Raw genomic sequence first — 13,984 nt, forward strand, 5'->3', positions numbered from 1 at the left:
AAGCTGGGAATATCTCTCAGCTGACAGCCAGCAAGAAATGGTAACCTCAGTCCTACAACTTCAAGAAATTGAATTGTGCGAACAATCTGAATGAGCAAGTAAACAGATTCTTCCCTAGGGCCTCCAGGAAGAACACAGTCTGCAGACACCTTGATTTTAGCCTGGTGAGACCTATGTTGGACTTCCGACCTACAGAAACGCGAGATAAGTTTATGTTGTTTAGGTCCCGACATTTGTGGTAATTTATTATGGCAGCAATCGAAAATTAACACAATAAGGATTTTGTGAAAATATTGCAATGAGGTAAACTGTGAAACTGTGGTGAAAAAACTGTAGGAGCTTAAAATCTAGAAAAAGCTCAGTTGAAGAGTGAAGATTATTAACAAATTTTTTTAACAATTGTAACTTGACAGCCACATGCCCGGTGAAGGGAATACAGTGGTGAACAATAATAGTGATGATAATGAAGAGTAGCCTTTCCCCAGTATCCATCAGTTGAAAGGAACATCCCTCAACATCAATGAATGATCAGGAGTGGAAATATCACTTTCCTGGAGAAGGATTCTACAGTGTGATAAAAATACCACTAAAGTTCATCTAGCTTCCTTCCTCCCGAATTCTTATCCCACAAACAATCTTTAGGTGTCATGCTGTGATTCCTAGAGAACTTCAAAGTAGGATGATTGGTTGTGGCTCTATGATTCGCATCACATTGACAGAGTGAGTTCACATGTGCCCATTACCAGTGAAGAGTTTGGCCTCTAGTCCCTTCACATCCTGTGTGATGCAGCCCCTGTGAATTCACTCTCTGGACCACATCACTTGCAGACTCAATCCAATGAGGAGCTGGACCTATGGCTCTGACAATCGAGCTTGAAGTTACCAACTGGGGTTTGGCCTCCATAGTCACCTACAGTGATCCTCATCCTGGTGCGCCCTGGGTAGGACCTCAGGGCTGCACATGTTCTCTTCCCCACGGGAACAATGGAGCCTGAAAAGAATAGGCTATAGGGTGAGGGTAGGACAGTTGTTGAACCTCTAATAGCAGCACAACTTTATGTGTGAATTGTATGTTAATTAACTTGTGCCTGCCTCAGTTTCCACACTCTCAAAATGAGACCACCTCACAGGGTTGTTGTGAAGATTAAATGAGTGAAATCCACTTAAAGCATTTGGCACAGCACCCAGTACATTTTAAGTTATCTGTAAATGTTAGTTATTGGTATTCAAATCCCAGCTGTCATTGCTGAGTTACCTTTGGAAAGTTGATTCACTTTTCTGAACCCCATTTCCTTACCCATAGAAAGGAGACAATAAAGTGGTACCAAACTCAGTTGTCATGTAGAATAATGGAATTAATATTAGTGAAGTGCTTCACACAGTATGTCCATTTGGTAAGCATTTTATTGTTGTAATGTGTTGCTGTTAAGGAAGAGGCCCTCAACTCCAGGCAGGGCAGGGGGAAGCATGGACGTTACTTCAGCCTGAGGGTCCCCATTCCCATCAGCAGAGCTTGGGGTCACTGGGGTCTCCAGAGAAAGGTTAGACCTAGGTCAGTAACAAGGGAACTCTGCACTCAGGTCAGTGCTGGGCAAATTGTCAAGGCAGTGGGATCCCATTTCAGAACACCGAAAACAGGCCATAGAGGCCCCGAAAAGACGGTGTACGGGAAGGTGTAGATATAAGATCCATCCATGGCATTGTAGAATGAGACCTCACCAGCCTCATAGTCCAGGAAAACTCCTATTTTTTCAGGAGGGTTTCTAATTGTCAGGTTGGTCCGGGGATAGCTGAAAGCCCGATAATCATTCCCATTACACAGCCTCATAATCCAGAATCCATTCTCAGGTGATATATAAACCGGATCTTTCCTCTCCACGTCCTCCCTACATACCCCGACATACCAGTCTTTCCTGTCTCCCACCTCTACCTCTCAAAAATGTCTCCCTGATGTGAAGCTCGTGCAGCTAAGCACAAAGTTATACAAATCAAATCTCTTAGGATTCTCTGGAACATTCTGTGGTATTTTGCCCAGGTTCAAGCTCCTTTGGTCCTCAGATATATGGAGGATGCAGTGTGCTGTCTCCGGATCCAGGATCACATCCGCTACAGAAAGTTAGGGGATAGGCCATGGGGTCAACCATTGTTCCCAGACCTCAGAGCTTCAGCTTACAAGACCTGGGTCTGGCTGGGGAGGTCTGAGTCCAGACCCTAGTGTCCCCAGCCTGCCCTCAATGTGACCCTCTCAGCAACACCAAAAGAAAGGCCCAGGGGTCTTGTGTCCAGTGGTGAAGAGTGCTGAGGTTCAGGGTTTGCCTAACCCAACGTCTCAAGCCACTTCCTTCTATCTCTTTTCTATTTCTCTCCTCCCACCTGTTCTTTATAGTCACATAGATTTACATTCCAATCCTTTCCCTACCACTCATGAGCTGAATAACTTTTCCTTTTCTACAGTCTCTTTTTCCATAGACCCAAGCTATATAATAGCCTTGAGCCTCAGTTCCCTTATCTGAAAAATGGGGATAAAAATACTAATCTCTAGGGTAGAAAAAGACAACACATGTTTTATATGTAGCCCAGGGCCATGCATGGAGGAAGTGCCTGATGTTATAATAGGTGATATGCCTCGTCTGTGCTAGAGGCCATGTGAGGGGCTCTGTGTGCTCCCAGATCCACTCCCACCTTTCTCTACTCTCTTATGGACAGCATGACTGGGCTCCCTTGCCTTTGTTTATCTGTTGGGTTTGGTAAATGAGAGGTACTAGCTGAAGAAAAGAGAGGCATGACATTTATTTCCCCCAACTTCCTCCCTGCCAAAGTCAGAGAGTGATGCTCTAACAAAGGCATAACTCCTCTCAGGCAGCCATGTCTGGAGCGACAGCTTCCTCTGAGCCTCACTAACTGCTCCTTCTCTCTATTCCTTCAAGTCTGGGGATGGTCACAGCTCCCCACTATTGTGAGCCCTGGGGCACTTCACATTCCCTTGTTGGTTTCCCTTAACTCAATTCCCGCCTTTGTAAAGAGTTCCTTTTAGAAACCTTCTTCCACCACCCACTTTGAACATGCCATCTCTTTCCAGTTGGTTTTTTGACCAACACACATTCATTACTTCATTTAGCCTTTACCTCAACCCTCACATAATAGGAATTATGATCATCATTTAAAAATGAGGAAACTAAATTTCAGAAACATTAAGTAACTTGAGGACACACAACAGCAGGAGGTGGCATAAGAAGCTTAAGAAAAGCAAAGATCTTCGTGCATCGCCTTCTCTCCTTGGTCATTCCACATCCTCACTCTCCCTGTAGTATTAGTTCACTCTGCCTCACCTTTCCCTCAGCTCTACGCTTTATGCTTTTTCCTTCCTATGAAGATTTCTGGAAGCCCAGGAGAGCCATTCTGCCTGGTTCTCTGGGCTCTCCACAGGAAGGTTCTGGACATGGGCAAACCTTTGAGATGAGGACCTCAAGTCACCCACTGGAACTCTCTCAGTCTGGGAAACTTTTCTTCCTAGAATCTCAAGAGTTGGAGAATAAAAAGGGAATATGGTCCCTCAGGCTGTTGTCCTAGGGAATATATAGTGATTCACTCACCAGCTTGGAAGAGGGCCATCTTCCACTCTGAAAGGCAGGAGACACAGATAAGGAAAAGGCATTATTTCTGTTCTTGCCCCAACCCATTCTCCTCACAAAGCTTTTTCTCTCCCCCTTTCTTCAGTCTCTTCCAATGTCCAGCTTCCTGAATCTACAGCTCTGCCAAATCAGGTATACAACCTCTCAGATATGGTGGACTTCTTCCCCTCCATCATGTTGGAGCTGCAGGTGACATGGCCAGGCTTTGCTGTGGTGTGGGCATGTATGCCAACAGTGTGATGGGGTGGCTGAAAATGTCCAGACACTGTATCTAAAAGATCCTCTCTGACGCTCAATAACAGCAGAGTTGGTATCCCCCACAGAAAATGAGCCTCTGGACTAGATCTGATTATTCCTACTGGGAATGCCAATGTGTTACACAGCAGAGAAACAGTTTAAATGCTCAGTACACATGTTCCAGGAAACACAGAGAACATGCGAGTCACTCACCACCATAGTCTTGAGACTTCTCTCCGCCTACAATGGAAGAAAGGTAGAGATGTCACCTGAACTGTGTCACTTCTGTGTAGTGTCCTTCTCTTCTTTTGCACCCATCTCATCTTTCATTTTGATTCCCACCCCTACCCCGTCCCCTTCTCCCTCTGCCTGTTCAATTCTCTCCTTCTCTCTCCTCCTTAATATCTAGTCTGAAAACATCAACTGCATGCTGATGATACCACAGGCACCATGTAAGTGCTTTCCCAGCTGATACTCGGCAGCTCTATTCTGTATATATCTACACTCCCATATCTGGGTGCAGGTGTCGCTGTGTGTACACATCTGTGTGTGTGCACTAGAATCCATCTGTTTTGAGCTGTGTTATGTCCTGCCTACTTCTAAAAATAATTAGGCAACTTGAGAAAATTTCAGATACGATTTTTTTAAAAGCAATTCTAAGAAATCTATGACAACTAAGCCACTGTGGCCACTCCTTTTTTTAAACACACTTCTCTCTCTCCTTCTTCTCTGATTTCCTCATTCTTTTAAATCTTACATTCTTTGTTTTCTTCTCAGAGCCAGAGATTATGTAAAGCCACTAGGGAGGTTCAAGCATAGGGAAGGCACTTCATCTAGAGAGTTCCATCCCCCTCCTCCTCTTTTCCTTTCAAGTGCACCCTGGATATTCCCTGCTGCCTTGCTGTGCTGAAGAGTTTGTGGGCTCCTCCTGGAGAGAGATTGAAGGGCCTTTTTGCCGTTAAAAAAACATGACTCCCAGATGCTTCCTCCCAATCAGCCTCCCTTTTTTCTTTCCCTTGGTAAAGGGATCCAGGATGTTTCTCAGCCCTGGGCAGAGTTAGGGGTGAGGAAAGGGGCTGGGAAAAATTGGAGCAGAATCTTAGATGGGAATTCAGAGAAAATGTCAGAGCTACCCAGGCATGAGCCATGACAGGCAGTCTCTCTCTTAAGTCTGCAGTCGAAGAAACCTAAAGAGTCATGAAGCAGCTTAACACAGAGATACCCAAGACGTGGGTGGAGCCCTGGGGGAATCGGAACTTACGCAGTACAAGCTGGAGGTACTCTGGAAAATAAGCAGGAAAAAAATTACTGTTACAGGGGTGGAGCAGGGAGGACCTTTGGAAAACAAAACTTAGTAATGACCCAGTGCAAGGGTGGGTACTTCCGGTGGGGATGGGGTGAGATCCTTCAGGGTCACCCTCCCTTAAGCCAATGCCTTATGTTCTCTCCCTGGTCTGATACCTCTTGCCCTTTGTTCCTGCTTCTTTGCTGCTCGCTCTCTCTCTTTCTCCTTCTGCTGTCGCCACATGAAGTAACCGGCCCCTGCGAGAAGCAGCAGCAGAACTGGCAGGGTCCCCGCCAGTGTGGCGATCCAGGGCTGGGCTCTCCAGAAGAAGGGCTCTGCAATGGAATGGAGCTTTAGCCTTTCACCCACAAGGCGGGGATCACAGAGTTGATCTCATGGTGTTAAATGGTCCCTCTGCTCCTAAAGTCTCAGGGAACTTTGGGAAGACTTCAGTAAACTCTTGCTATAACATAATACTGTTCCTTGTCTTGAAATGTCTGCTTCTCACATGTGAATAGGAGTTACTTGAGCATCAGAATCATGTGGTTTTTCTAATTTAATTTTTCAGTAGGTTACATTTACATGGTTCAAATATCAAAAAAATGAAAAAAGTCATCCAAGTCTCCCATCCACTCACTCCTCCCTCCTCCCTATATTTTAGCCTCTCATTAGTCAGCTTAACACTGTGGTTAAGACTGTGAACTTTGGAGCTGGAGGATCTGCGTTCACATTCTGGCTCCTCCCCTTGACTGGCAGTGCGATCTTGGACTAACTACTTAATTGCTCTGTTCCTGGTGTCCTAATCTACAACATTGGGTAATAATTGTACCTCACCCACAAGGTTAAAGGATTAAATTAATGCTTATAAAGAGCTTGACACACAGTAAGTGCTATTCAAGAGTGTATTAAATTTTTAAAATATAAATATACTCATATTTTTTCTTTTTTACACAAGACACAGCATTCTATATGAACTGCTCCACATGTGGCTTTTTCTCTTCATCTCAGAGATCCTGCCATATTAGTACAGAGAGAATATCTGTGTTTCCTCTCCCACCGGTGCAATATTCCAGTGCATAGAAGTTCCCCACTGACAGACTTTTTACATAGTTTCTAACTTTTTGCTATTATACTTAATGCTACAACAAATAACTTTTTACAGGAGTCATTTCATTCATGTGCAAGTATATCTGTCAGAGAAATTCCCACAAGTGGGATGTTGGATCAATAAACAAGTAGTTGGAGAAATACCGCTTATTGTCCCCAATAGAAGTTGTACCAATTTATACCAAAAATATACCAAATTGTACCAAAAATGTCTAAAAGTGACTGTCTCTCCATAATCCTGACATCAGAATGTGTTATTTGCCACCTTGGTTTTGTTTTGTTTTGTACAGTTGCCAATTACAAGTGGAAAATGTTTTAATACATGTCCCTCTATTGACTGAGATGGGACATCATCTCAAGTGTTATTTCCTTTTCTGTGAACTAATAATTCATGTCCTTTGCTCATTTTTCTATTGGGTTGTTTTATATTTTAAGGAGATTACTTCTTTCTATAAGATATCAGTTGTACATATTTTTTTCCCATTTTATCATTTGTCTTTGTTTATTTTTTTACCGTGTTCTTCCAGTTCTCGTTGCTTGTCACAGGTTCCAGCACACGGGAAATAGTCAGTAAGTATTTGTGACATAAATAGCTTAATGGGGAAAAGAAACATGCATAGGGAAAGAAGAAGGCTCCAGATCCCTGCTATGTGCCTTATATTCACTGCAAACCCCAAAGTCAGAAACAGAGAATCACATCCTCCCTCTTTGAAGAGCCACAGCTCAGCACAGCATACCCGAGGCTAAGCAGGGTACTGACCTGCAATGGAAATCCTGGCTAACTTTTCCTGGTAGAGGAGGAGATTTCTGATGACACAGGATACCCCTTCCCCGGAGTTGCCTTTCACGATCACAGATGCTCCTACTGCATACAGACCCGCTCCATCCACCTCCAAAAGTGCTGACACAGCTGGCATGTCTTCTCCATTGGCATCTATCCACTGTATTTCAGGTCGGGGATACCAGCCGGTGGACATGCACTCCAGATGTATCCCTCCATCCTCATAACCCTTCATTTCAATACGAAAGTCAGAACCCAGTGCTGTGGAAGGATAAATGAGCCTGAATTCTTCGCATCCTCCTGTGTCAGTGAGAGTCTCAACAGCAAATAAATGACACACTCACATTAGATAATTCAAGGGGAGTTTCATTAAGGAGCTGTTTACAAAAGCGTGGTCATGGTGAGGGGAAAACTACATGGGATTGAGCAATACCCCAGGGCCAAGAACAAAGGGAGGCAGAAAAGGAGCCGTTTTGAAGACCTAAAAGAAAAGCGTCATGTAGAGAGGGCTTTCTTAAGAGGAGCCGTGATCTCTGGGAAGGGAATGCAGCCAGCTAGAGGTGGTCCTGCAGGGAGAAAGCCAGGGGCATAAGTGTCTAGACCTCCTCTCCTCTCTCCCTCCTTCCATCCTCTGCTATGGCTCCCCATTTACCAAACCCAGCCAGAAACCACAGGGCAAAAGAGTGCCCTGGGAAAGAGAAATGCAACCCTTGACATCTGGACATCGGCCTGGTCTCGGTGTTCTTCTGTTAACATAAGCAATTCCACTGAACATCAACATCAAACAAGGGTACTTTGTCACTATGATGGGTCAAGACAAAAACAAGACCACTCAACATCTCTATTTAAATATACAGAAAAACATGAACACTGCCCAAACCACAGTCATGACCAAATATTTCCCTATCCTGGCTACGAGTGACTGCTGCTCCTTGAACAATTACAGCTTTAGTCTCACTCCAGTCTTCCTCCTGGATAAGACTTATTAAGATAACTCTCCACAGAATCACATCCCCCAACTTCTTGACAGCTTCCAATCCAGAGCAAAGCCCCACTTCCATAAACTCTCCCCCAACTCCTCTAACACAAGCTCAAATTCTATACGAAACCTTCTCTCAACACCCTCTTACTTAGACACCCCATGGTTCCCACATGGCGTGCATTCTCCCTCTGTGCAACAAGTAATACACACAACTGGGTCAACTCCAGCTATGTTTCTGGGGGCGTTTGGTGGGAGAACATTGGCAGCACAGGTACTATCCCACAGGTCAGCCTCCCACAGCAGCGTGGACCTAGAGGGGCCACAGAAGCTATCTGGAACACAACTGAACCCAAACAACTGTGTGCCAAAACTGAGGAGATATTTTCTTATCCTTCTTATCCCTCAACTTTCACTTCTCTACAGAGACCCTGGTGACTAGCATAAGGGAATTTTTACTTGATATTTTAGGATAAAGGAGGGAAACTTCCTGGAGCAAAGCCTGTGTCTTTCCCAAGGGCCTCAGAGAAACAAAGTGGGAAGGCAGTGGAGGCAGACCTAGTCACCAGCCAGGATGCTCTGAGATAGATTTGGGGCATGAACTCTGCTGCTGCATCCAGGTCCCAAGGAGGAATGGACTCAGAGCAAAACCTGGAGGCTCACCTGCAACCTTCAGCTCCACCGTGGCTTTTTCATAGAAATTGTCATCTTGGAAATAACACAGGTAGCTTCCACTGTCAGAGGCTCTGACATCGTAAATCCGGAGTGTAGCCTTCCCTTCAGTGATGCCATCTCTTAAGATCGAAGTTCTCCCTCGATACTCTGCCATTTGTTTGTTTTCTACCTCCTTCCCATTTGCATACTCATATACTACCTGCCCAAGTCTGGATCTCACCCACATCAGCTCCATGGTCTCCGCGCTCATCTTTGGGGACAGATGACAAGGCAGATCAGCGTCTTCGCCCACCCTGGCCACGATGGGCCCAGAGGGTCCAATCACAGAAAACTGAGCTGGTCAGTAAAAGGAGAAGGTACATCAGAGGAAGTTGAGACCATGAGGGTAAGGGAGTGAGCATCTCAGGCAAGGAGGGTGAGGTATGAAAAACCTAGAGAGGAACATGATACTAAGAGAAGTACAATTTGTCTTAATGGCATGCACACCTTCATTTTGGGATGGGACTTCCAAGTGTAAGAAGTTGTCGGAGGTTCTGAATGGGCACTAATAGATAATTATCTGCTTCAGATGCATAAAAGCAGAATGTTCCCTACCTGAGCAAGGGGAGAGCAGCTGAACCAAGACGATGCAGACAAGGATGTTGAACAGAGGGAAGTCTAGGGAACTTGCTATTTTCATCTGTGCTGCAGAGAGATGCCAGAAATAGTAAGGCAGAAAGTACGACCAGAAGAAGATGGCAGATTCCACATCGAACTTCCACCTCCCCAGGGCCAACTCAGGTGAAACACACAGTCACTAGTGTGGTGACTCAAGATCCTCTTCTGCCAAAATGTCGGCTTGGAGTCTCTTAACTTTGAGTTGCAACATGTAAATCACCCATTAAAATATGTAACGTTGAATGCACGTCCACGAGGCTCACCTCTTTCAAGTCTTTCTTCTAAATTCAGTTCCTCCGTAGGACATTCTCTGACCACAGGATTATGGCAAATTGTTCCCATCCCCCTGAGCCTATTCTCTTTTCCCCATTGAATTTTCATATCCAAATCATATGTTTACTGTCTGTCTCCACCTGCCAGAATGGAAGCTCCACAAACACAGATATTGGTCTATTTCATTTCCTGATGTGTAACAAGCCTGTACAACATAGAAACCTCAGTAAATATTTTTTGAATGAGTGAATGGATGAAAGTTAACATATTAACCTATCAATACACATTCGCATTTTAAATTGGTTTAGATGATCAGATTGACTGGTTGCCATAAGACAGGAAGGGAAGTGGAGAGTTGTGAAGACAAGCAACTGCCTTACTAAAGACATGCTCTTTTAGTCTGACTTAGAGACCAGGGCCCAGGCCCCTGTGTTCCCACTGTGACTAGGCTATATTAGTGTATTTATTCCTATTTTTCAATGAAGTAGTTTCAAGGGGCAAGCATGTCCTGGATGTGCATGTAAGAGTGCTACAACTCAGTGTGCCTCAGTGTACTCTTTTCAAAACTGTTCTTTAGGAGAGAAATATCCCTGGGAAGGAAATTATTCATTTCCAGTCTTCCCTTTCCCCAAGTGTTCACCAATGCTCCTTGAAGATGGCCTCTGGGCTCACCAGCAATGGATAAGTTACCTGGTCTTAGTCTTTCCACTGCTAGAGGAGTGCCTTTTCGAGGCAGAGTTGTAAGACCTGGCACTTGCAAACAGGGGGCAAATATGTCAAGCTAGGAGCACACAGCAGCCCAACAAGCTCATGCTTCTATGAAGTGCTGAGGTTCTCTCAGCTCAGAGGCAGGGCACCTGCAACACCCCACTCCCTGCCCAGTGCTGCCAACTGTATCTTAGCTCAGAAAAGCACCTCCACCATCTTTTAATCATGGTCTGTGTCATCATTGCAAAGCTTTGTGATCAGGGATGTGTGGGGACCATGCCAGCTGGCAAGGCTTCATTCTACCTGGAGTTCTAGCTTGGCTTCCATCCAAACCACTCCAGAGCTGGCTGCATCCCTACATAGTGGAGAGCATGAGAGCAGGCCCAGGTGGATTACTCAGAGACAGGACTGAGAACTCGGGACCTAGCCCCCTCCTTTCCCCCCTGGTCCTCTTCCATCATGTATCCTCTCCTTCCTTGAAGATGTCAGGTGGGATAGGGTCCTGACAAATGCCTTGAAAGTGCGTCCATCTGGGGATACACACTGTGGGCTCCTCTAGGCCGCAACCTATGGCCATGACCAAGTTCAAATCATGCCCCCATCAGACTCTGGCTAAGATCCTGGCAGACTCCCTGGTGGAGGCTCTGGAGTTAGTCAGAGGTTGAACCTATCACTTCTTAATCACAAGGCTAGTGAATAGGAGAGCTAGGAATAAGACCAGGTCTCACCCATCTTTTCATTCATTTATTCAACAAATATTTACTGAGCACACACTATGTGCCAGGCCCACTATGTGTCAGATGTAGGAACAAAAAGGTGGTGGAAACTAGGTAATGGCACCACGATTCACAAGCTGTGTGATCTCAGCCATGTGACAAAACCTATTTGAACTCCAGTCACTCATGAAACAATGTGAAATATGAACTTTAGAATGTGCAGAATTGGCCCAGCAATTCCACCTCCAGATATCTGGTTCAGCAAAGCATGTTCATGGGTCCAGAGAGAAGCATGTGTGAGGATGAAACTGCAGCATTGTTTTTAAAAGTAAAAAAGCAATCAACAACAGAACTGGCCAGTGACACACAGGAGACTTGTTAGCTAAATAATGGCTTGTCCCTATGAAGGAACTCAATGTGGCAGTTAAAATTAATTTATAGTCACTATCCCGCATAATCAAAACATATTAAGTGAGAAAAAGCACATTGCAGAACAATATTAATGATTGAATAATAAACAAAAACAAAGCTATAAGTTTGTAGATACAGGTTTACGTAATTTCCGTTGAAAAGTTCTAAAAGTACACATGCTACACTGAGAACTAGGGATTGAGTGAAAGATACTTTTGTCCTTTGTGCCCTATACTTTGAAAATTATTTGAATGTTTTAATTTGAAAAGTTGTCATGTACAACTTAACAATTAAAAATCATTACAAGTAATTTTAGTGACTGCAACATATTAGTTGTTCAGAAAATACCAACTCCTCCTAAACACGCCAGCATGAGACCCACAGTCACAGTACCTGCAAGTCCAGGAACTTCCGGGGACAAGGGAGCAGAAGTCTGTGCAGCTGGCTCTCCTTCAGACCCTTGTCTGAAACCTGGACACACCCTCAGACAAAATATTGTCTTTCAGTCCATCCTCCACTCTTCAAACTGTTCTCTATGCTGCTAGAGAGAGGACAGTATTATTATTATTAAAACAGGTAATAGTTTCTCTGCTCTCCTCAGAGTGGGGAATGTTTTCACTTATTTTTTAGGATATTTATTGTTTTTGTTCCTAATTATAAAGCATTTCAAAATGGAGAAAAATATAAAAGAATAACATTTAAATAATCTACAATGGCAATCATATACTTCACTTCATGGAAATGTAAATATTTCTGGCAGTATTTTGGCCATGTATATGTACCAAATGCCTTAGAAATGTTTCATCCTTTGACCTAAAAATTCCCCTTATAGAAATTACTGTTAAAGACAAAAAATCACGTTAAATCAAAGATTTATGTTTAAGGATGTTCATCATGGTAAAATCTACAGTAGCAAAATGTAGATGAGGGCCGGGCCTGTGGCGTAGCGGTTAAGTGAGCGTGCTCCACTGCTGGTGGCCAGGGTTCAGATCCTGGGCACGCACTGAGGCACCGCTTGTCAGGCTATGCTGTGGCGGTATCCCATATAAAGTGGAGGAAGATGGGCACAGATGTTAGCCCAGGGCCAGTGTTCCTCAGGAAAAAGAGGAGAATTGGCATGGATGCTAGCTCAGAGCTGATCTTCCTCACACACACAAAAAATGTAGATGCAATTTAAATATCCAAATTGTATCTGGTTTGTTATAATTATAAATAAAACTCTTTATTAAAAACATGATTCCAAATGAGTATAAGAGAATCCCTTTATGATTGGATAAACTGTTGTTTATCCATCCTCCAACTGTTTTATATGAATATGTATGTTGTATATGGAGGTTGGTTCAGATTTTTCTGTTATAAATATTTCTGTAATGAACATCTTTACATACAAATCTTTGTCATATCTCTTTTTAGAATCTCTTAGAATACATTCCTACAGATGACCAGGAGAGATTACAAGAGTCCTTTGTTCCTTTCTGACCACAGGAATTTCCTAAAGACACGCAGTTGGCAAGTTTCTTCAATTAGATTGTCTCCCTCCCACCAAATTTCCCAATGCAGGCTCTTATCTTTTGCACTGCCTCTCGCCACCCCCCTCCCCTCACAACACACACAGGCACCAAATCCCTTTCTCTGGGTGAGGACTTCCCTGTACACACTCTCAGCTTTTTAGCTGCTCTCCTTCCAGGTCCTGTGGCCCTGGCTTTTACCAATTTCCCCCACTTACCCCTTGGCATTCTCATCTGAAAAGTACAGCCCACACAATGAAGGTAATCAATAGTTCTCTACTATGGTTAACAGTCTGCTCTGGAAGGAAGAGAAAAGAAAGAATGGCTGATCACTGTGAGAAACAGTAGTAGAGTCTCTCCTTCGAAGAATTAGTTTTTTTGATTGGCTCAGAGGAATGTTTCTCATCAGTTGCTGAGTAGACACCGGTGGGGAAGGTAAAATGAAAACTGAAACTGTCCTGGATTGTACAAGTGAAGAAAGCTTCCAGCCCTAATTCCCACACTGTTTGTGTCTCTCTCTCTGTTTCTCTGTGTCTCTCTGTTTCTACCTATTTGAATCATTTGTGTATATGTTTATGTTATCAATATTTCATTATATACACCTGTTTTATGTCTTTTATATCATAAAACATTTATCAGCAGAACTAAGCAGATTACAAGATTTTAAAGTGTGCAGTGAGGAAGACGTGCGTTAATTAATATGTCTCTGTGGCCATTTGCTGACATCTGTGCGCACGTAGGTGGGCACACGGAGGAGGACATCTTTTACAGCAGAGCCAAATGGAAGTATGAACGGACAGAAAACCAGATCCCCTCTACCTTTTCAGCATCTCTGAACCTCAGGTCTCAGATCCACGACCACATCATATAATTTTCAGACTCCAGAGGCAGTGCTGCCAGTGACTGGTGGGCACATCTTACATTTTCAGAACATTCTTAATTGGAGTGTTGCTGAGCAGCTTCCTTCACCATCTGCATCTTATTTGTGCTACATTTTGTATTTTCGTGTGTATTT

The 13,984-nt window shown here is 43.9% G+C and overlaps 1 pseudogene; it reads right to left on the reverse strand.

Moving 5' to 3' along the window:
- Window positions 1-1,401: 1,401 nt before the first annotated feature.
- Window positions 1,402-13,293, reverse strand: LOC131414024 (butyrophilin subfamily 3 member A2-like; annotated as a pseudogene).
- Between the last annotated feature and the right edge of the window lie 691 nt (window positions 13,294-13,984).

The sequence above is a fragment of the Diceros bicornis genome, chromosome 14 (genome assembly GCF_020826845.1).
Source record: "Diceros bicornis minor isolate mBicDic1 chromosome 14, mDicBic1.mat.cur, whole genome shotgun sequence".
In the NCBI taxonomy this organism is placed as follows: domain Eukaryota; kingdom Metazoa; phylum Chordata; class Mammalia; order Perissodactyla; family Rhinocerotidae; genus Diceros; species Diceros bicornis.